This window comes from Pinus tabuliformis, chromosome 4_2 (genome assembly GCF_031772625.1).
Source record: "Pinus tabuliformis cultivar Carrire ecotype Pingquan chromosome 4_2, CPIR1, whole genome shotgun sequence".
Classification (NCBI taxonomy): domain Eukaryota; kingdom Viridiplantae; phylum Streptophyta; class Pinopsida; order Pinales; family Pinaceae; genus Pinus; species Pinus tabuliformis.
In genome coordinates, this window is record NC_142304.1 from 1,122,388,477 (window position 1) to 1,122,410,842 (window position 22,366).

Here is a 22,366-nt window from a genome sequence, read left to right on the forward strand (position 1 = left end):
CGGTCATTCCGGACCTCAAATCTTTATGTGCCTCGGTCTATTTTCCCATCGAATCTGGTTATCCATTGGGTTAATTCTCCGTTGTTGATCTGGAGCCTCCAGATCCTAGGATCTCCATATATATCGCACGGGTAAGTTGCTCGACGATTACTCAGGCAATGTAAGCGGTTTTCTCTCTCATCTGTTAGACACGTGTTGCCCGGTGTATGGCATCACGCTAAACTCGACCAAACCCGCTTATTGCTTGAAGTGCACGTGATATCCTATCGATTTTGGGCACGAGACCCACCTTCTGACGTTTTTTGCATGGTTTCCCTATTTTCATCGTGACCGAGTGCTCGGGGCTTTCCTTCTCTGAGGGTTTTGTCCTGCGATATGCTATTAGTGCTGCATTAATCGCGTATCAGAAACTGCCTCTGTTTCAGGATCTGGGCTTCTGATTGCCAATTTGCGTCCATGCACGGTCTCCATGGGCCAACGGTCAGCATGCTTTGACCAAGGGTCCTCGTTGTTCCATGCTGGCCACAATTGCCATTATCTAGAGGTCATTTTGATAAGCTTGTTATTCATAAGATTTGATCTGACATAATTTTGAAACAGTCATGAGAAATGTTTAAGGATCCAATTCGGATCACGGACTTCCCACTGAAAAAGCTTTTGGACCACTAAAAGTTGGTTTTCAAGCATTGACTAAGTGAGGATATAAGTGTCTCACTTGTCCAATCTCTATCCATTTTTCAATGCTTGGCTTTGAACCCTTGAGTCCAATCCTGAGGTACTCAACATCTCCCCTACGTGTCATCCTCAACTTTCTGTCTAGAACTATGTTTTCCTGCAATTCATTGATATATTCAGGTAACAGATCATCAATAGAAGGCAATTGACTTTTCTCTTCGGAATCTTCAATTAATGAAGGTTCAAATAGTCTCAAGTTGTCTGCATTAATGACTGAGTAGATTTGCATGTAAGCTGGTAAATCAAGGCAAAAAGTATTCTCACCAATTTTCTCAAGTATCTTGAAAGTTCCATACCTTATTGGCTTTAGATTTTTACCTTCACCTTGCATTTTATCTTTGCTGATATACAGCCAGACTTGATCACCAACTTGGAAACTATGCTCCATCTGATGCTTGTCATGAGCCTTTCCTTGTATTTGGCTTGGCTCTTTTCTAGTTGTTCCTGTACTACCTGGTGAATCTCTTGGATTTGTTTAATGAACTTAGTTGCCTTGTCCACATCACTGTGTCCATCAACTGCTATGTTTTTACCAAAGAAAAAATCCAAGGGAGACCTTGGTGTGAAACCAAAACAAGTCTCAAAAGGAGATCTCTGTGTAGAAAAATGTTTTGCTCAGTTGTAAGCATGTTGCACATAACACAAATGTTCATCCCAAAGCTTGAGATGCTTGCTGCAATAGCCTCTGAGCAACTAGATCACTGTCCTGTTGACCACTTTTGTTTGTTCATCTGTCTGTGGATGAAAGGCTATGCTTTTCTTCAATCTGGTGTCCATCAGTTCCCACAGACTCGACCAAAACTTCCCAACAAATCGGATGTCTTGATCAGATACAATGGAAGTGGGTAATCCAAAATGAACCCATACATGCTGAAAGAACAACTTTTCAGTTTGTTCAATTATAATCTGTTTATTACAAGGTATCAAAATACACATTTTGCTGAACCTATCCACAACAACATATAAATAGTCATGACCTTTCCTAGATTTAGGCAGTCCTCCAACAAAGTCCATGGAAATACTTTCCCAAGGATGAGAAGGAAATGGTAATGGAGTGTACAAGCCTAGTTTTCTATTGTCGTGCTTGCTTTTAGCACACATGGTACACCCTCTTACATATCTAGAAACTATCTCATTCATTTTTGTCCAATAACAAAATATTTGCAGCTATGCAACCATTTTACTTACACCAAAGTGACCTTATATTAGAGAAGTGTGTGCTTCTCCAATTATCTTTACTCTTTCAGTTTGCGGAATGCATAACTTCCCACAATGATACAAGAGGTGGTCCTTAATGTGATAATCCAATTTTTCTACTCGTTTGCCTTGACTTAAAGTTGCATATACATCTTTGAAATCTATATCTTGAGCATATTGTTCAATGTAGCTCTCATGCAGTACTGAATTATGCTTAAGTATAGTGGATGCATTTATAATAGTTCTAGACAACATATCTGCGATTTATTGTGTATTCCCTTTTTATATCTTATGACTAAATGAAATTGTTGTAGAAAACCCATCCACCTATAGTGTCTTGATTGTTGCAACTTAGTTTGGGAGTGTAGATATTGAAGTGGTTGATGATCAGTATGTATGACGGTCTCTTTGCCCATTAAGTAATGTTTCCACTTTTTCACACTCTGTACTAATGCATACAATTCTTTATCATATGTTGGATAGTTAACTACTACAGAATTAAATGCCTTAGAATGATAACATATGGGTTTACCATGTTGTATCAACACTGCTCCCATGGCATAGTTACTGGCATCTATTTGGATTTCAAATGGCCTTTGAAGATCTGGCAGTGCTAGTAGTGGTGTTGTACTAATATTTTCTTTCAAGGTGTCAAAGGCTTTCTGTTGTTTGCCTCCCCACTGAAACACCTTGTTCAATCCTATCAAAACATGTAAGGGAGCTGCAATTAAGGAAAATTTAGAAATAAAATTTCTCCAATATTGTGTTGCTCCTAAGAAGCTTCTCACTTTTGTAGCAGATTTGGGTTTAGGCCAGTTTATAATGACTGCAACTTTAGAGGGATGTATCTTCAATTCACCACTCGCTACTATATGTCCCAAATAATTCAAAGATGTTTTGCCAAATTCACATTTTGAGAGTTTAACCTAAAAAATTTCTCTTTTCAAAACATCTAGTGTCTCCTTAACATGCTTTAAATGTTCCTCCCATGTTTTTCTAAATATAAGAATGTCATCCATATATACAATAACAAAATCATCAAGAAAAGGTCTGAGTACGTCATTCATTATTCTCATGAAAGTAGCAAGAGCATTAGTTAAGCCAAAAGGATAACCAGCCACTCATACAAACCCTGCTTTGTTTTGAAGGCAATGTTCCATGCATCTTGTTCTGCAACTCTGACCTGATGATATCCACTATGCAAGTCTAGCTTGGAAAAATAAACAACTTCTTTTAACTGATCTAATAGTTCATCTATGCGATGAAGGGGATAACGATTTTTTATCGTTATCTTATTCAGTGCTCAAGAATCAATGAACATTCTCCACGAGCCATCTTTCTTTCTCACCAAAACGATTGGTGACCCACATGGTGATGTGCTAGGTTTGATGAACCCCTTCTTAAGCAACTCCTGCACCTGCTTCTTTATTTTTTCATTCTCTAAAGCAGACTACCTCTTATACCTGTGGCTGAAATGGTTGTTTCATCTCCTGAGTCCGTCCCCAAATCTTTCTGAATAGCTGCAGCAATATTCTTCTTCTTGCCCTCGAACTTCTTAGGTCTCAGCTCCGGATGCAGAATCCAACAGTGCTCATCATCATGCCCATCTTTTTTACAGTGAGTGCATGAAGACTTGATTTTGTGTGCAGTGTTGGCCTTCCTCTCTTTCCATCTCTGTTTTCTTTTCTCCTTATTCTTGCTTGCAATGGGTTTGGATGATCCCCCAACTTTTGGGTTCCCATTCTTTCCTCTAGCTTCTGGATGCGTAGCTTGAACAGATACCTCATCTATACTAGTGGGATTAAACATGAAGATAGTGTGCCTCATGTAGCTGTGTAGACCCCCCTATCTACTTCAACAAGTCTCAGGTGACTCTAATGAAATTCCTAGAATCAAAGTTCTCTTCCTAAATTCTTGAGTGTAACCCTGTACACTTTTCCCTTTCAATTGGCGAAGAGTTTGCCAGCTCATCATGGCTTGCTGCATGAAAGCTAGTGGATAGAACTATTTTTTTATTGCAGAAACAAATTCACTTCAGAAAGAAAGAATCTTACCATGTTTCTTCATGTTAGTTTGCGTCTTGCCTTCCCACCATACCAAGGTAGTGCCTCCCAGGTGTAGGCTGGCCAGCTAAATCTTACTCTTGTCTGAGTCGATACTCTGCACTCTGCAATACACATCAATTTCCCTGATCCAATTATCTAGCTTCTCTGTGTTCAACTCTCCATCATATATTGGTAAGTCAAATTTAACATCTAATTTAATCAAAGATGCCTTCTTTTTATGTTCAGGGCTATTCGGAGGTGTGAGAAAGCTTTCTTCTTTCCCATTGCCTTTTGAATGATCATGGAGGAGAGATTCTTCTTCTCCCTTATCTTGTTTGGAGCCTGATGAATCCTCATCTTTATGTTTCCTAAAGTCCTTATACATTTCCTCTACCATGGACCTCATGGCCAGGAAACTATATATAAATTGAGGGTCTGGCCCCAAGGGACTTTCTTCTGACATTTTCTTCCGAGGATAGACTCTTCTGATCTCTGGGTTAGTTTTGACCAGCTCTCCTTCTCCTAATTTAAGTTTTGATCTAGTTAGCATTCAACAGCAAAATCGAGCACAAGCTTGTCTAACCTTAAACAACCTAGGAGCTCTGATACCACTTGATCTGAAATCACTCGTGAATGATCTCAGTTAATTAATGAAGGTATTACAGACCTATGTGTTGGGGTGTGTCTATGTTATTTTAAGCAACAAATCGATAAGATTGCGAAATACACAGACACTTGAAACAATAAGAGAAACATAGCAAGAAAATATAAAAACATAACAAATTTAATAAGGAGTTCACCCAATCCTCCTGGGCTATGTCTCATGGTCCAGCCTTTAGTGGTGGCCTTTTCTATTGTGTCTTAAAGCAAAGATTTTACAATAAGGAGCTCAATTTGAGTCTCACTTAATAGATGATGATCAGTAGGGTGGTACTTGGATTCCCCAAGCCTCTAAAGTACATAGACTCCCCTTTATTGGATCTCGACCTCAACTAGTCTCAATGGTATAAGCCTAATTTGGTACTCAATATCAGGTCAGTATACACAAGGAGTTGCTTGAACCTCTCAAGCCCTCTCTGGAGACTCTCGGGCTCTCTCTGTCTTTGTCTGCTCGATGCTGCCTTTGTTTTGCAGGTCGTCTTGGTTTCTCTGTTCTCTGCAATTCGCTTCTTTCTCTACTTCTGTTCCCCCTTTGTTCTTTGTTTGTTCGTGGCTTAAAGCCAATCTACTTCCTAACTGTTCGTTTCCTCTTCCCAGCTCTCTGGATTGTCTGCCTCTGTCTGCTGGAATTCCCTTGCTCTGCGTCGTCATCGCTGTGTAACGCTGCACATAGAGGTGACCACTTGTTGCCTTATGGACTGAGTGTCGGTTTTCTTTTGAATGATTGTTATTTCCATTACTCCAAGATTTTCCCGCGAACTGATCCTTCTACCGGCTCATCGGTCATGTCGAACCTCAAATCTTTATGTTCTTCAGTCTATTTTCCCATCAAATCCAATCATCCATCGAGTTAATTCTCTGCCATTGATTTGGAGCCTCCAGATCCTACGGTCTCCATCTATATCGCGCAGGTAAGTTTCTCGACCATTACTCACGCGATGTAAGCGGTTTTCTCTCTCATCTGCTGGACACACGTCACCCGGTGTATGGCATCGCGTTGAACTCGGCCAAACCCACTTATCGCTTGAAGTGCATACGATATCCTACCGGTTTTAGGCGTGAGACCCGCCTTCTGATGTTTTCTGCACGGTTTCCCTGTTTTCTTCGTGACCGAGTGCTCGGGGCTTTCCTTCTCTAATCGCATATCAGAAACTGCCTCTATTTCTAGATCTGGGCTTCCGATTGTCAATTTGCATCCATGCACGGTCTCCATGGGCCAGTGATCAGCGTGCTTTGATTGAGGGTCCTCGTTGTTCCATGTTGGCCACAATTGCCATTGTCCAGATGTCATTTCTGATAAGCTTGTTATTCATAAGATTTGATCTGACATAATTTTGAAACAGTGACAAGAAATGTTTAAGGATCTAATTTGGATCATCAACCCCACCCTAGAAGATCAAAAGTGCATCTCTGTTTTAACTAGCTCAAAGAAGAAAATTAATATAGACAAGATTAGAATGAACTCTCACGAGCTACATAGTGAAACGAGTTGTGGGGTAGTTCCTAAAACACCATGGATGGAAAGGATCTGCCATCTCTGTGACAATATGAACATCGAGGATGAAAATCACTTCCTCTTAGAGTACCCCACGTACAACCACATTAGATCTGAGTTTCATAATCTTTGTTGCAATACTCACCTTTTTAGCCTTTTACGATGTCAAAATTATAATGAGCTCAAGAGGCTTTTTTCCGAGCTTTTTGAGCATAGGAATAAAATCTTAAATCAAACTAAATAATTCATTTCTTTAGGCCCAATAGACCAAAGTTTGGTCTGAATGGACGTTAACCATCATCATCATATCATCACATATATATATTTATATATTCAAAAATATTTTTATGTTAATATAATTTTATTATTTATGGAAGCAGTTTAATGGATGATTGTTGTGCTATAAAATATTATGTAAGTCATAAAATTTAATATTCAAATCTCATGGATTAAGTTGGTACAAATTATTTTTAAATGATTAATAAAATGTATATGATAATTAATAAAAAAAGGAATTGCCTATGGAGGCTGAAGAATTGCATGGACAATCGAAAGTAGTTGGGAACAAAAAAATTTTAAAAATTCTTGTAGATGTGGTGTTTGAATCATGTTTTTTTTATGGTGGAAATAGATTCAACACCATCAAAAACGTCCAAGGCACATAAATTTAAGAATTTTAACAGTTTTTTTTGGATCTACAAAAATCTCTGCCAAATGTTTTCCAAATATAACCAGAATTTCCATAATTTTCAAGGCAAAAAATTATAATTTTTAGACTACTACATAAAATAATAATAAAATTAAATTTTCATAAATCAAGTCCATCAATAAAATAATTATAATAATATTTTTTTTTCAAAATTATGATTAAAACCAATACAAAAGTACAGCAACAAAAAGAAACAAAGAAACGTTCCATTTTAGGGCTTCATTTCATCAAAATGGAAACTTCCATTTTATTGCTTTATTTCATCAATCTTGCACATGCGTGAAAAAAATCAATCAACAATGGTGGGTTGGTTAGTGATTCAGGCCGCGCTGGTCAGTCACATCACCCACAACAATGGGACTTACCACTGAAAATCGATCATGATTCCAGGATAGGGACCCAAATACAAAGTCCCCTGAAATTTTTTTTGCACTGAATGTTATAGTAAAAGATTTCTTCTCCCCTTTCTTGGAAAACTCAAGTTCTGTGGGATTCACTGACACCAAAACTCCAGGAGGACCCGTCACCTCCGCTTTATAAGTCGCATGTCCCTCTGCCACATTTTTCAGCGTTCTCTTCACAATCGCGGTTCCCTGCAATTCTGCGACTGTAATGGAAGGATAGTTGAGGTTCTCGATCTTCGATGGGCGTGCTGGACATGAGAATTCCTTTCCTATTATGGCCCTGATCTGTGTTGAAGTATAATTTAAGGCGCAGAAAAAATTGTAGTAATCTTCGGGTGATAGATCATAGACTAGCCCTGGATTTCCAGCCACATTCGGATTAACATGACCTGCACCATAGTTAAAAGGACCTGCTGTTTGCCTTGATGCATCCCGGATGGGCTCCTTCGTGTTGTCCAATTTTGTGGCTGTAATATACAAAGGAAAATAGAACAGAAAAAGAAATCAAAAGGATGGCAATTTATTACAGATTAACAATTTAGATATTATAAATTAACAATTTAAATATTATTCATTATAGTTACAACATTATAATGTTTGATAGGGATATCTAATTTTGATTGTTTATTTGAGAATATTTTGGAATTTGTTTAGAAGCTATGTGAAATAATTAATTTGATTTTTGTTTATGAGATGTTGGAATATTCCCAAAAACTAGAGTTCTAATAAAATAAACCACCATCTTTATCTTAATGAGATTTAAAAATCTTTTTAAAAAATAATGAACAAAATAGAGGTCAATTATTTGACTATCAGATTCAGTAATATTCCCAAAATCACTATATTCAGTTCTAATGAACCCACCATAACTGCAGTGAAAATGTGAGTTTTCCTAATGAAAATGAAAAATCATTCCCGTAATAAAGAAATTGATGATTTTGTGCGGTATATGTGCAAACAGATGGATAAAGGTATGTACCTGTAGTCATAATGGCAGATCTGATAGCTGCTGGGCTCCAATCAGGATGTGCTCCCTTTAATAAAGCTGCAACACCAGCAACATGCGGGCACGACATAGATGTGCCGGATATTATATTGAAAGGTAGATGCGAATGATCGAATGGGAGACCAGTTGGTGAGGCTGCCATTGAATATGCTGCTAGGATGTTCAACCCTGGAGCTGTAATATCAGGCTGCAATGGAGAAACAGTACAGTTCAAAACTTTTATTTGTGAAAAATTGCAGTAACATACAATGGAATATCATTATTGTGTAAACACATTAAGATTTGAGGATTGGATTCTGATTATGACCTTGAGGATGCCTGGATTAACAATATTTGGGCCCTGAGAGGAAAAGGCTGTCATCACTGGAGCTGGTTTTGCAAGCCGTTTTGTTGTTGGAGGAGAAATGTAAGCAACAGGGGACCTGAATGAATACGATTTTATGCCAAATTAGGATGCTTCCTGTAAGGTCATTCATTGACTAGAACCCTTTTTAATGTGGTGTTAATATAAAATAAAATAGCTGTCTTGAAAACCTACACTGTAGAGTTGATGTAGTTAAAGACTTTTGCCCCATCAGTTGCAGTCAAGTGTGTAGCAGGAAGAATATGAGCATCTGCAGAGACGTCGTTGGCATTTGGAGGATCATTGGCGAGAATCATGCCTAACCCCCCGGCCTCACGAACGGTTTCACCTTTCTCAACTCTTGCATTGACGCCACGAAGGCAAGCAACAATCTTTCCTTTAGCTTTCCGGGGATCCAGAGATCCAGGGAAGCAAAGTTGTCTGCAGCATTATTCCCATAAAACTGTTAAAACTTATCCTCAAAGTCATACTAGTTTCCTCTTTGAAAATAAAATGTCCTGTTGATAAGTGGACTCATGGTTATTATGAAAACTACTAAAATTGGTAGTAATGTAACATACGCAGATAGATTATAGGTCTTTGGAGCTGCAATATCAATTGAAGATACCAGAGGATACAATTTTTTCTCTGGTAACCGGAACTTCGATATGCTTTGTCCCTGGCATCAAACATAAACAAAGATAGCGTAAGAAGTTTTTTTAACTTCTAAAAGAATAATGCAACCGATCAGCTTTGTTGACTTCAATGGCCTTCACAGGCCACCTTCTAAAGGTTCAACAAAAACTCCATTAAACTTCAAAAGTACAATACATCAATTTTTTACTTTTGTAGAAGAACATAATGGAAAGTTCCATAAGCACGATTTCCCTGGAAAATGTCAATGTTGGAAATTACCTTCATATTCTTGGAAGTACTTTGTTTCTCTTTTGACCTTTGAAAATTTAATGGAATGGAATGAAATGGGTATAATTTTATTCGTTTATTTTGGTGTCTACTTGTTATACGGGTATTTGTTCTTAGGCATTTATCGGGAATGTAGAGAAATGGGAAAGTAGATATAGTAATTTAGATATCGGAAATGTGTGTTTAAGTGTTTATTCAAAACATGTAATAAGACACATATACATACATGAGTGAATAATTAGATTTAACAATTTTCTAGAACTTAGAAGCAAATGAGATCGACTTTATCTTATAATGACTAATCCAATAACAATCATAACCTTATTATATGTTCAAGCATTACATAATAATGCATAAGGCAAGTAGGAGTTAATAATTCCAACATTCCCTATTAATGAGTAATTTGTGTCAATCTCTATTAGGTTAGGCGTTTATCATCATCTACCCCTCTACAACACTTGCTTCACATGAATAAGAGGTGTTTTTATCAATAAAGTCTATCTCTATATCTTGATTCTTGTACCTTCATCATGTACACCTCTAAAATTTCAATCAAAACACATGGGCACCTAATTACTATAATTGCTAGCATAGTAGGATGTCCTTTAGGGACATGGTTCATTCAACTTCCTAATGGTCTCTACCTAAAAGTCAAGAAAACTTGAGGTTTTTTTATTGATACCTCTCAAATTCAACAACTAACACAATAGTAAAGAATTCTAACTGACACATGGACCACTCTTTCAAGTGTTACAAACTCCACAATAAAGGCTTTGCACTATACTATACAAATTTATTTAAATCATCAGGGAAACATGGGAAAGGGGTATGCATGGCTATCCAAGGATTATAATAACATGCTTTTTACATGTCACATAGATAGATATAGATACATAGCATTAGCACACTCTATGTCATGCAAATACTTGGTAGAAGCTTTATAATATCTCCTAGGTACCACACAATACTTATCCTATGTACAAGCTCTACGAAAAATACAAGCTCAAAATTTTCAAGAACATGTACCATCATACATCTATTATAGTTACAAGGTCTTTTATTGAAGAAAACACATAAACTTTACCTTGTTTTTTCATCACCCGTTTATTCCCATTGTTGACACAAGAACTATCATCAACATCCTTTGGACCAAACTCTAAAAGAAAACTCTTTGCTACATCTCAAACATCATTGTAATTCTTATTGCAATCTCACCCATTGGGAACAAAATGTACATTGAAGCCAAACATTGGTACCACACAATTTGACTAGGAACATGCCGTACTCCATGGCCTAACATAAGCCTTCAACGAAAGTATATACTGGCACAAAAACTAGTGATCCATGTATGATTACATTAAATTCTCTCTTTTGTCACTCAACCCAATTGTACATTTGCCTTGATATCATCCCTCGTGTTTGAACCCAATTGTAGAGATGTCAAATTATTATTTGACCCCCCAATGCAAGCATAAATGATGCATTCCTCCTATGTCTAGGTTATTCTAAGCCTAGATGCTTCTCTACATTCATTTATTGGTTTTACATATTTTTCCATCCCCAACCAATTAGTCAATCAATTTTGTTTACCATTACTTAGACATGCATAGAAATGAAAACCATATTTGTATGACTTATCTTTAACTAACATTAGCTTCCCATGTAGCATGTTGAATCTACTATAAAATGCACATGAATATTGAAGACCACAAAAGTTTTCCACAATAAATTTATAGTTCCTTGTGAGCACTAAATGAGTTCCCTAAACTCAAACACCAAGGCTACATGCTAACTTTTATGGATTTTACTAACTTAATGACAATTCCAAGGAAATCTTGCCAACCGTTTTGCAAAGCAATTTACATTATGAAGGTTATCTCAATAATTGCAAAGAAACAAGAGGAAATGTTTGGCATTGGATACATTAGGTTACACTCACCATGTAACCAATTGATATGGTTGATTCCACATAAATATGGGTGCATGAGAACAATCTACATGTACAGGTAGTAACATGATTATGATGATAGTTTCTCACTAGGTTCAATGCATGAATGACACTTTTATTCATTGTCGACTTAGCTATGTTGATACCCATCCACTCTCAAGGTTAAGGTGCATTCACACAATGGAGATCTTCTTTAATGGTAAGACCAATTATGGATCTCTACCATTAGTGAGTGTTGGTTTTGGCGTCAATGATATCATGATGGAAAGCCCACATAGTAAAATGGATGTCATGAATTTTCAACCTCCACACTTCAAAGAACTATACTCACAAGGTTGGAATCCCAAAAGCCTAATTCTTTGGATCTCTTTATACACCAAATCCACCTCCCGTGCATTTTCATGTAAATAAAACTCAAAAACTTATGTCACAACCAAGACTTCCATACCATCTCCAAAACCTGATTTTGTTTGAGCAATCAATTGATGATAACCATGCACAATAGCTCCATCATGGTTAATGCAATGTCGAATCAATTCTTACGACAAAACTTCACTAACACTCTTACCATCTTAATCGCTGATTTTTGGAAATCATAACATTACAAACAAATCATAACAACTATTTTTTGAAGATCCTAGCATTACAAACAAATCCTAACATAATGTTATAAATAAATCATATCAATATTCATAAAACAATTTACATTACTTACATTATTAAAGAGGATTAAAAATACTACAATACCATGATCATGGATCCTTTTGTCAGAGTCCGGTCTATATTGGCTCTAATACTATGTAAACGATGTGAGATATACATGATTTTCAAATAAAAAGAGTTGCGTTAAATATTTTATTTAATAGATATAATACTACAAATATAGACATATTTTTATTATATTATCAAATTATTGAAAGAATATCTCAATCAGACACCTAAATATAAATTGATTAGTTAAAAAATCTCTGAAACTTAAAAAAAAACTATTCACATATAAACACGCTTAACCAATCCAATAATAATGATAAAATATAGTACAACGTATGGAAGAGCTAGGAGTTAATAATTCTCTCATGGGAAGATTTTGTATATAGATTTCAGATGATGAATTAAATATACATTCACATTTACCCAAAACAAAAATGAACTTTCAGAAAAGGGTATACTCACTACGTATGTCCTGTTGTTTCCAAGAACAGCACCCGAAGGAAATTGTCTGTTAAGGCTGCTTGCTCCCACAGTTATGATCCATGGTGCCACATTTTCAACTGACCCCGGATCTGGACCAGAATTTCCAGCAGAACAGACAACTACCCTTCCTCTTTGGACTGCATGGAACGCTCCAATTGCAAGTGCATCCTGAAAATAATTAGCACGAGGGGGGATCCAATCGAAACAGAGAACACATCAACTCCGTCATGTATCCCTGCATCGAAGCCTGCAAGAATATCTGCATCATAGCAAGAACCCCAACAGACTTTGTAGGCTGCAACTCTAGCATGAGGAGCTCCTCCTTTTGCAATCCCTTTTCCATATCCATTTACATTCGCATTTTTCACAAAATTCCCACCCATAGTAGACAAAGTATGAGTACCATGTCCGTCTGCATCTCGTGGAGAAAGAAAATCGCCCGTTATATTGAAAGGCCCATTTTCAGCCTCATATCCCTTGATGAAGTACCTGGCTCCAATCAATTTCCTGTTGCAAACAACACATTGGATAATGAAACTTTGATTCTATAAAGAAATGGTCAGGAGAGCTGCCTCACTATCGAATCCCTATTGTACAAGACACTATAGAGTGTCAAACCATCGAATCCCTATTGTACAAGACACTATAGAGTGTCAAACCTTTATTCTATGAATACATAAAGTAGAGGTCCTGATTCTTTAAGCAGGTTTTCTCTCCTACAATGGAGGAGTTGGATTCTGAAGACAACAATAAAGTAACAATCTGTCAAGCACAAAAATGCAGTTGATTGTTTTTTCCCTTAGAGATAGAATGTAACAATAAGAAAAAATAACGACATTAGACTGTAAGGAATATTGCAAGAACAAAGAAGAAAACGTAAGTGTGTGCAAGAATAAGTTACTTGTTAAAGTTATAAACATAAAAAGAACATGGGTTTTTTTAACATTGAATCAAGATTCTTCGGAGAAGCCATTAAACTGACATGTAGACCCCAAAAAGAAGAAGATTTATAAACCATTGGGATTACTACAATTGGGTAAAACGCTGATTGATGAAATGGATTTTAATGGAAACACCTGTTGCATTGTGCTGCAGTGAAATTTGTGCCTTCTTGGCAGATCCCTTTCCATCGAGAAGGAACATGCCCATAACCGGTGCCATCGAAACTTTTAGATTCAGGCCACACTCCTTTAGCAAGAACAGAAACATAAACCAAAGAAATCAAATGAGCTCATTTTAGTATTGCCTGATTAGGAGAATATACAGAGAGAGAGAGAATGAGCTATTTCTATGGATATCATGGGGGGTCACCTGTATCTAAGTTAGCAACGATAACATCCTTCCCAAAATTAGACTTTCTCCACAGAGAGTGGCGAGAAATTACTTCAGTTTCAGACTCTCCACCACCATTTTCCTCTAAGCCTAGAAATCCCCATGAATTAGTTGTGTGCAGAGTTCTTCCTCTGTTAACAAACACAGACAGTACCTGTGGGAGCTCTGAATAAAAAAACAACGCCCAACAGCAGATTTATATATATAGTTAGAAATCCTAAATTCATGCTCTGAATAAAAAAACAACGCCCAACAGCAGCATCATATATATAGTTAGAAATCCTAAATTCATTTCATATATATATAGGTAGAAATCCTAAAATCATTGGATCTCCTAGCTTGAACATCCATTCATTCATTCACTGAAACAGAGAGAGAATGAAAATATGGTTTAATGATGCTAAACAATTCACCTGAGAGAGCGTGGGCGTGTTTTTCTTCAAGAGTAGCAGCAAAACCATTGATGGATCTTGTATAAGAGTAGAATATTGCCTCCTTGGCTGTCTCTTTACTGTAATTTTTCATATGATGTTCTCAAAAATATAAGAAACATACTGATATATCATGATTAAAATTTGATATCTATACTCATACAGAAATAAAATAAAACTATTAGACATTTGATAACATATACGACATCCAAGCATTTAAACATTACCTTCCTAGTATTGATCCCAAAAGCCCATGATGAGAATCAGCTACCAGTTCGTGTTCCAGACTCTCATCATGCTGTCCTCCCAAGTACACCACATAAGACTGCAACAGCCAAAGCAATAACATAACAAATTGAAATGTCAATTAAGATACATTACAGGTTGAAGACTACTTTACATTGTTGATACAGCAGAATAATTTGCATTCATTTTTCAGAAATCACAGCACACCGTAGATTTCAAGAATATCTTTGAATATGATGGAGAAGGGAGAGGTCAGTTGTTATTTTTTTTTTTATATATCAGATTTTAGGAATATGCAATTATTTCGAAGGAAATATATATATAATCAGGAATCTCCAATGGAGAGGTCAATTGTTTAACCCTTTTCCAGATTTTAGAATATGCAATTATCCAGAAATATATATATATATAAAAAATAATAGTTGGGACTTCATTAAACTGAAACATGTTATCTGGTTTTATTTTTCAATATATTAAAAATATTTTTAAAAATTTCATTAAACTGGAACATATCATCTAATTTAATTTTAGTACATATTAAAAATATCTTTAAAAACCACATTATTTAACCCTATAAAAACCCTTTATCTTTTTACCCTAACCTGAGTAACTTAGAAATCACACTCCTCAATCCCAAAAAAAAATTCAACATTCAATCAAAGCACATATCACAGTCATCACAAATCTTCGGTGTGAAGCAGCAGAAAACGCATACGATAATAATAGTAAAATAGTAAAGCAGCATTCACCATCCATGGTCAGAACGAAAACTGACACAGTAAACAAGATATTACTTCTTGCCTGTTTAGCCCCTAAGGTTGAGTGAATGAATGGCGATAAAAACACAACAAGTACAAGCAAAACCGCTATGTAGGCCATGGCTGCTTCCGCCTCGCCTGGTCACGCAGAACTCTTACAAAAAGTTCTAAATGCATTGAATCTATGTGCACGAGTACGATAATATATATGGATAGAGGACGAGAATTCTGTTTTCGCCTCAATCCCTAAGAATATGGCAATTTTCATGCCGGATCATATGTAATTTTCATGCCGGATTACAAGAATCTGATCGAATCATATGATTGGATTTGAAAGCTGTATATTTCGAGTTACATGGAGAAGTGACCATTTCTTTCCGGGTAGGGAATTTCTTTCATCACAATTCTTTGCACAGAGGAGGGGATTCACCACCTAACGACCAGGATACGAAGCATACGCGGACGCTGGGAGAGGGAATCCGATGAAACGAAGACTGTGAAGGTTGACTTTGAATTTTATAATAATAATTATAATTCAATTTTAATCCATTTTAGTCTGCATTTATATTCTCAAAAAAAAAGCATGCTCTTCACAATTAGATTTATATAATATATTTTATGATGATTTGTATGATGCTTTATAGGGGAGAGATTCCTAATGTTGTGCAGGGACCAGTAATTGATATAGTACTGGTCCCACCAAACCACCTAATTGAGACTTTTGAAACCAAAATTTAAACAGAAATAAATAACATTATGTATAAATAAGTATTAAATTATGTCCAAAAATCATCCATACATTGACTGGGCCACAACTCTCCATAAATAATATTTTACTACTTAATACTGCAAAACATATTGACCCAAGTAGAAAACAGCTAGAGCCATAAAGGCTTCCAAACTGGTCTATTCCAGAAGTACAAAACAGCAGTCACTTCAACCCCCACTCATCAGAACTGCAACTTTGCATCCCAAATAAATATGATTACCTGCACATAACAAAAGGAATGTATGTCAGCCATAACTGCTGTGTTGTTCAACAACTAAACACCCTATGTTCAATAAATGAGCCAGCTCGGCGTTCTGCGGTTGACGGGTTGGTCCAGTCATTTGATGTTTTTGCTGCTTGTTTGTCTGATCAATGGTTTTGTTGTTCTGTTGTCAAGTCCAATGGTGCTGAGTTGTACCTTTTTTCTGGGTTCCAAGTCCGAAATATGGATGTCTGTTGATGACATTTCAGGGATATATGTTTACTATTTTGCAATGTCAAACTGGTTTCCCCAAACTGGCGCAGTTTCGACTGGTTTGATGAACTATAGCAACAGAGGTTGAGGCGGGGCCTCAGTGTAATTATATTTTTTGCTTTTATTAATAGAATTAGTCTTACATAGAAAAAAAATAGAGAAATTGAGGAGAAAATTGTAGCAACAATATGCTTACTCACATGAAGTTGAACACAGAGGTGAATTTGGTATTTTGTTTTCAATAAATTTGTTAGATAAATTGTTGGTTATAAGTAGAAGTGAAGAGGATGATTACAATAGGAGGATTGCAACCAAGGACTAAGGAAGTTCTTCGAGACTTGTGGAAAAGAACCTTTACAAATTCTAGTTGAGGTTAGAAAGGAAGACAAGTGGATGTTCTTAGAAGAAATGAAAATCTTAAAAGGCCTACGAGGATTAGAGAAATCAAAGAGGTTCTAGAGGAGAGAAACAAGGATACCAACAGGGAAGGTTCAAATATATATTAGTGAGGTATTGTAGCAGGTTAAGGAGGAACTTGTTATTGCAAAGGCTTGGAGGCAATGTAGAGGTGGATAAGGTGAAGTTCAAAAAGGAAAGGAGAATATGACTACTAACAGTCATGATAAAGGTTCATGTGTAAGACACAATAGTGTAAAGGAATATTTCATAGAAAATGGCATATTGAGAAAGAAGAAGAAGATGAGTCTAGTTGAAATTGACAAGAAGTTGCATATTTTAGAGAAAGGCTCAACATAATGAAGATGATTATAGAGGAGAGTGAAAAAGACCAAAGAAATGGATGGAATGTGAAGAAGAACGTAAGTTGCTTGTAATGAACTTGTTTGTAAGGAAGTTAAGGAGAATATTTAAAATATTGAACACTAAGTTGAATGCTTGGATGAAAAAAGAGAAAATCAAAGGAGTTTAGTCTAAATAGAGGCCATTGAAGGAAGAAGTTCACTAATGTGGACTAAAATAAGGACCTATACCTAGTGAAGACGAGGATAAAATAATTGATAGGTTCCAAGGATCTCATGATTTTAAAACTAATGAAATTTTTGTGAATTTAGATCATGTAGGTGTAGATGTTGGAGAGTTACCTCATGAGGAAAATACCAAGGAAATTCCAATTAGTAGAATTGTGGATTAAATTATTACACCAGAGCAAGGAGACATCCTTAGAGAGGAGAGACTTACTGCAAGTATCATGAACTATTTTGAAATTTCATATCAAAATGATGAATTGATGTATGAAGAATGAAATGTGGCCACACAACCTTGCCATTTTAAATATGGAATTTTTTTTTGTAGTTTCAAGTTTTGATGAAGATGGAAAACCATATACAACTTTCACAGAAATAGATGAGAAATGTAATTTGATTTTTTTTCCAAGTGAAGAACAAGAAGGATTGTATTTATAAATCCTAAAAGAAAGACATTGCCAAAAACCTGTGATGAAGGAAGATGAGGAAACATAGTCCCATAAAGTGAACATGACACAACTGGCTCAGTAAGACAACCAAAAGGAGGACAATGATGAAGAACAACATACAAATGCAATGTCTGTAAGGGATGATGAAGGTCTTATGCCAGAGGAAAGAGACGTAGACTTCAAGGGAAGAAAATATCTCAGAGGAATGGTTGGTAGAGGACATAAATATTGATTATGACATGAAGGCTACAAATTAAATTCAAGGTAATTTTATTAATTTGTGTGAAGTCTTGAAACTTTTTGAGGAGAGATTACTAAATAAAAAAGTGCATATTCAAAGCTTGTAAAGTTGAATCTAGAAGAAGAGGAAATTATATTGGAAGAAACTAACAAGGAGGAAACTACAAGCCATGATCAGGAGAAAGTGAAGTAGGTGTATAAACCATATTTTGGTAAGAGTCTTGAAACTATTATGCACAAGGAAGATATGCAACAACAAGTAAGAGATGAAAGTATGTTTTAGCAGTCAAGGAAAAAGTTGGACGAGGAAATTAACAGTTTGTGGATGCTAATGAAGAGGATGATTGGGACAAGGTACAACAACAGGAAGAGGACAAATAACAACAAAGTATAGTTGGTTTAGAATATCTGCATCAATAAAGCAAGTGGACGACAGTAGAATGGCATTTGGAAGCCTAGAGAATTGAAGGTGGCATCACCAATAGGACAAAAACATGTTGAGATGAAAGGTAAATTGAAAAAAAAAAGTTTGGAATCCAGGAGGATTATTATATCAAAGGCTTATGATCACGTGGTCGTAATTTTTTTTTACCTTGGTAATCTAATGCAAGAGCATTATAGTTTCCCAAAACCATTAAGCTTTTTGAAGAAAAGCTCAAAAAGGGGCTTCAATATTGAAAATGAATTCTAATTCCCTTTTTGTAAAAATTCTTAGTTTCTTATAATTATTATAGAATAGTTTTAGAAAAGATTTTATCCATGAGGAAAAATAAAATCCTTTAAAAGCATGAGAGTTTTAGGAATAAATCATGGAGCGATTTTAGGATCTAGGAAAATCTACTTTGTTTCTTGTTGGCTTTGGTTGGGCTAAACCGAGTTTGATTCTTTACTCCGCACCAAAAAAACCTTAAATCATTGACCCTTTCAACAACAAGCTGCAGGAAAGTTGCAGTCTCACCCGTAGTGACTATGGGAGGTTGCAAAACCAGGTTTCTGCAGCCTTGAGGGATACTGAGATGTGGAAATTTTGTATTTTCTTATGCTTTAACACTTGTAAACTACTTCACACTTATATGTTACTTCGCATAATTACATTCATCACTTAAACATATCATAGACATCCATAAACTTTACAGTACTGAAATAAAGTGCATATAATAAGAAAATCAACACATGAAGACACATATTTTACCATGGTTCATCCCAATGTGGGACTACGTCCACAAGAATTGTTTCTTATAATAGATAATTTGGTACAACAAACAAGCTGCACACAGTTGCAGCTTGTTTGCGCACTAAGCTGCGGATGGTATACACACTAAGATGCAAACCTAGGCCCCCACGCACTCAGCCGCAGAACCTTGCCCCTTTCTTCGAAGTACAGATCACATTAATACAACCATAAACATAGATCTGGATACAATTTATTACTCATTAGATTTCTTCCTTATTTATTATTCATCCCTATATATACTATTACATTGAGGGATTACATCACTACATTACCATGGACCCAATACCATGGTTTCGAAAATACAAGGGACTATGGTCCAAAACAATTCAACTTTTACAATATCATATGCTTTTACAAAAAGGAACGGGCTTCACCGTGACTCCCCTATACAGCGTGATGAATTTGTTGTGCGGTCATTATTGTGCTCCACTACTACTATGCGGTCCACTTCGTAATCCTCGACATCTCTTCTACTGTGCACTCTACCTGCAAAATTTAGATTCCTTGCCAAAAATTTGGCCAAGTTGGGTTGCACCCAACAGGGCCCCAACACTCACATGTAACTCATCCCGATTCACTCAGTTAGTTTGCCTTTGATCTTGTTTGCAATGTTGTTGTATGTCTTGCTGAATTGCTATAGAATCTTTGCCAACTTCTTTTCCTTGCTATGCACTTCTTTTAATAATGCTTCAGTGACATGTTCTACAACCTTTTTTTCCAATTTTGTCTCCCTTTGTCAAAGTTGCTAAAGCTTCTCATCCACTGCTTGTGATAGCTAGAGGGCCTCACCTTGCCAAGATTGAGTCCTTTCTATCAAACTCTGCTCCTCCTTCTTCAACTCTTCTATTTTCTTTTGTAGCTCCTTTGCCTCATTAATTTTTGCGAGCCTCTATGAGATTGGAAAAGTATTCGCAACTTCCTAAATCTCCTCCAATTGGTGTTGCTTTTGCTACATTTCCTCTTGTAGTTTCTGAACATTTTGATCTTCCTGCAGTGAAGTCCAAATTTGCATGCTCTCATCCAACAATTTTCCACGTTCTTCCAATCCTGGCCATCCCAATTTTTAAGTCAATCTCCCTCTGCTCACACACTTCTGGTGGCATGGCTAGATGTAGCTTTAATTGTAGCTATTGATATTTACCTCATATTCGAATTATACATCTGCAATTTTCTTCTTGGATTCCTTGACTGCAAAGTCGAGCTTCACGACCTTATATTTTGTTGATTCCTCCTCATGGATATGCATGTCAGGAACTTCCCTACAAGTGGCTTCAACCACCTCTTTCAGTATCTACTGTTGTAGCTCTTCCTGTTCCTTATCCTTGATGGCCTGGTTGACTTGTTTCTTCAGTGCAACACACTCTTCTTATATGTGAATATTTAACTGTGAGGTGCTTTATTATCACTCCTTTAGCTCATTTTCACTGCCATGGTGTAGTTCATGTAATACAAAAGTAGGCAATGGTGCCATGTTCATATTGACATCGTCCAAACCTTTTGCCTACTGCTTGACTCTGGCAGAGTCGAAATGTAGAGCTCTGGAAGATATCTGCATTATCTGCAATCCCAAATGTTGTTTCCATTAGTATTTCTCGATGGATTACTTTTCCTATCTGCGCTGGTTGTATGGATGTTTACACCCAAATCTTCAGCTCTGCAATACTCTGTTGCACACCTGTGATAAGCTTTCCACAAATCTTCCACCCTATTCCATGATTCCATTGTTATCTCGTGTAACTTGTCTCTGATTTGATCTAGATCACCTTCAATGAGAGCCATTGGTGTGATTTTTTTTTTATCTGCCTTATGCTTCTTTCTACTCTTAATGGTATCTTCTCCTTGGATCTTTCTTTTCTCCGCGACAATTTTCTCTGTTTCTTCCTTGTATGTCTCCTTAGTCGTATTCTCGCCTCCTTGAGGGTCCTCCTCATGGTGTTCTTCATCAAGGTATTTGTCTTTTTGGTGTCCTTCTTAGTGGTGTTCTTCTTCATCTTCCTCTGATTCTTGCTCCTCATCTTTTCCACTGGCTTCACCATGTTGAGAAATGTCCAACTCTTCTTCTTCTGTCACGCTATCTCTTGCTTCCTCTAGCGGAGTCATCCATTCTATTCTCCTGCTCTCATAATGCTTGAGTGGTATGACACAATGAAGCATACCTCGTGGCCTCACATACATCTGAAGGAAGCGAAGGGAACTGTGTGTCCTCCGACTCTTTCTATGCTAACATACAATGATCAATATTAACCAAGAGTAGTGGAAAGATGTACCTTTCTCCTGGACCTCATGGCAATCATCCAAGAATTCCTTTCATAAGTATCCAACATAGTTATACTGGACTCCATTTGTGCACTGTGTTGCTAAAGACACCACTGATGCAGGAACTTCGTTTGCACAACACTTCCTCATAATATTTCCGACCAAAACGTGTGTGAAGAAGCAGACTGCTTGGTCGCCGAATGACTTTATGTCATAGCCCCTTTTGCCTTTGATCAAACCATACGTCTTCTTCATATTATTTTCCAAAGTGTGATCCTGATCCTTGCCTATGAACTCCTCTATGGGGTTCTGCCCTTGATATGGTAATTTTGTGATTCTCAAGATCAACATTTGTTCTATGAGGATCTTATTCCCCATCCACAGGTGTTCATCATGTACTAATACCAAAAATTGTTGCACGCGTGCTATGTTTGCTGAAATTTTTCTGAAGTGCAACACATTCAAAATATTGAGCAGTCTCAACCATGCCAACCCATTCTCTAACTATCGTGGTTCCAATCTTGTCACTTTTT

The 22,366-nt window shown here is 36.7% G+C and overlaps 1 pseudogene across 1 annotated transcript; it reads right to left on the minus strand.

Moving 5' to 3' along the window:
* Positions 1-7,101: 7,101 nt before the first annotated feature.
* On the minus strand, positions 7,102-14,850 carry LOC149173605 (subtilisin-like protease SBT5.3; annotated as a pseudogene). The gene is made up of 10 exons (XR_016259697.1): positions 14,651-14,850; positions 14,406-14,503; positions 13,972-14,157; positions 13,737-13,848; positions 12,640-13,167; positions 9,176-9,273; positions 8,790-9,035; positions 8,559-8,673; positions 8,225-8,438; positions 7,102-7,712 (listed from the first exon to the last, which is right to left on the minus strand). The product of XR_016259697.1 is annotated as a subtilisin-like protease SBT5.3 (transcript).
* Between the last annotated feature and the right edge of the window lie 7,516 nt (positions 14,851-22,366).